Source organism: Calliopsis andreniformis, unplaced genomic scaffold (assembly GCF_051401765.1).
Source record: "Calliopsis andreniformis isolate RMS-2024a unplaced genomic scaffold, iyCalAndr_principal scaffold0419, whole genome shotgun sequence".
Lineage (NCBI taxonomy): Eukaryota > Metazoa > Arthropoda > Insecta > Hymenoptera > Andrenidae > Calliopsis > Calliopsis andreniformis.
Window position 1 is genome coordinate 57,501 of NW_027480828.1, and position 2,500 is coordinate 60,000.

A 2,500-nucleotide genomic window follows, 5' to 3' on the forward strand; every position below is an offset into this window, starting at 1 on the left:
TTCCTGTTCGCTCGCCGCTACTAAGGAAATCCTTGTTAGTTTCTTTTCCTCCGCTTAGTAATATGCTTAAATTCAGCGGGTAATCTCGCCTACTCTGAGGTCGTCGTATACGTGTTAAATATATCACACACGTAGAGTGATATATTTTATATATGTGTAAAAATGACGAAAGAAGCTGTGGCGTAATCCTCGTACAACGGGGGCACACAACCGAGAGAAGCGGACCAGGCAGAGTGTGTGAACGAATGTTACGAGAAATGGGAAATGAGAGAGAGACTTGAGATCATGTTCGATGCGTCGTCCCAACTTCGCCGTGTGCCTTCGGAATATGTTGTCGTAACGCAACAGCAGCGTTTCCAAAGGTAAGGAAGCTCCTCGTAATTCGCCAGAAGTGATCAGCGGAAAGTAAGTCACATCGTCCTTAATGCGCCACACCAAAGCATCTTCGCGTCTCGTTTAATTCGATCTAAAGGAGAGAGACTCTCGCCAGGCGACTGCCGGTATGGTTTAACGCCCGTCCGCTTGCTTTTTGTATAGCTTTCGTGGACTGGACGACCGGACTTGACGCGCGGTCTCTCTCGGCGATCGACTAACGCGAAGACATGGGGCGACCGGACGCTGCTACCTTTCCACCTCCTCCTTCTAGGAGAGAAGTCATCCCTATGTGATGAGTCATATATATGGCGGCTGTGTAAGCCTCGCCAAAGAGGATTCAGGATACAGAAACAAGTTGTAGTACAACACAACACATTCACGGAGCCACAAACGACTCGACCGAAACGTGGCCGGGGAAGATGCATCCCGGAACTTCATCGTTTCGACGAATGAGTGCCTCCTTTTCGCGTTGTTCCTGCAACAAGACGATCCCTCTAGAATCCCTGGGGCTCTGTTTCTCGTCATACATTTCTTCACCACACTACACGGGTGGGGTATACGCGATCTCGTGTTCATGCTCACTCGCACACCCTTTCATTGTCCTTCTCTGTAGTCTCACGACAAACTCTCTTGTGTGTCGTTGCGGGTTACGCACGCCTCTTTCTTACACGCATCATTTCAGACTACGTCGGGAGCGCGGATGAAAACTCGCACGAAAAGCGAACGCTGTCTGTTAACAATCACGAGGGTATTTGGCGAGACACGGAGGCTGGTCGATGATCGTACGTCCGCGCGCTTGCGTCCGGAGCGGTGCACATACACACACGGGCGGTCGACAAATTAAGCGACTCACGACGCCGTGTGAAAATTAGCACTCACGCAAGTCCGGAACGACAAAGCAACGACGATGACGACGATGTCTCCAGTCATCTGCCGCGTACACACAACCTTCTTCCCTCCATGACGTCTAGAGCGTATTCTCGCTTGTTTTCGTGCGACCGCGGCAAACGCCGACGAACGGTCCAACAATCGCTCGTACGTGACACCGAGATGCCAACGTAAGCAGTCTTAAGGTTACGTGAACGACCCTCAGCCAGGCGTGGTCCAGGAATTGTATCCGTGGACCGCAATGTGCGTTCGAAATGTCGATGTTCATGTGTCCTGCAGTTCACACGTTGACGCGCAATTAGCTGCGTTCTTCATCGACCCACGAGCCAAGTGATCCACCGTTCAGGGTTGTATTTTAATATTCTGTGTTCATGTATATATATATATCATACTCGTATATAGTTCTCGGGTTCGGAAGAATCCGAGACCCGCGCCTCCAACTAGCACACGGTCGATGGAGGTTCGGGCGTCGCGACACTTCGTCCGAACGAACGAAAGTGACGACACAGGGGTCTCTGGGATGCGGTTCCGCACGGAGACCGCCACGCAATTGCGAACGGTTCCCGTAACGGCCAGGCGTAGAGTACATTTAAAAACCTAGGATCAACCTGGAGAGTACGATGGAGCCGACGGGGATACCCCGATCAAGTGAACCACGTACATCCACGGTGTTCTCCTCTGAAACGACACCCCCCATTTTATTGTCGCAGCGCCCTGCACGTACGTATTCCCCTCCTGATTTGGATAGCCGATTAGAACGGACTTCGCAGCCGGCTTCGATCGGTCTTTCTCATCCCCTTAAATTCACACACAAATTCCATTATTCTTGGGAGTCAGACTCACGAAAGTCGAAGCTGTTAACAGCCGGTCCACAGTTGTTGTTCACACGGCAGGAATACGTACCCTACGGCCGCACATCGACGCGGGATACGTGTCGCGTCCTAGGTTACCCGGGCCCTCTCTTTCTCAAGAGAGGGTCCACATCCGCTGGACGGTTCGGAGAGAACAACGAGGTAAAGAGACGAAGAAACACCGGGAGCGGGATGCGAATGGGAAAACGTTTGCTTTCGCACTCGTGCGCTCATATCGGTTATTCTCCTTAACCTCTTCTTCGCTCGCTTTTCATTATTCCCACCGAAAATAGGAGAAACGGGCGCAGCCTCGCGCAAGCAGCTGGCAAGCACGCTCTCTCTCCTCTCTCTGCCGCGCGAGTATGCACCGTATATATTAGCGGCGG

The 2,500-nt window shown here is 52.0% G+C and overlaps 2 non-coding genes across 2 annotated transcripts in view; both read right to left on the bottom strand.

The window, feature by feature from the left end:
• Positions 1 to 103, bottom strand: part of LOC143187942 (large subunit ribosomal RNA) — a 4,056-nt gene extending 3,953 nt beyond the window's left edge. The window contains exon 1 of the ribosomal RNA XR_013003389.1: positions 1 to 103. This exon is cut by the window's left edge and continues 3,953 nt beyond it. This is a non-coding gene — a ribosomal RNA (large subunit ribosomal RNA).
• A 1,355-nt stretch (positions 104 to 1,458) lies between these two features.
• Positions 1,459 to 1,613, bottom strand: LOC143187948 (5.8S ribosomal RNA). The gene has a single exon (XR_013003390.1). It is a non-coding gene; the product is annotated as a 5.8S ribosomal RNA (ribosomal RNA).
• Between the last annotated feature and the right edge of the window lie 887 nt (positions 1,614 to 2,500).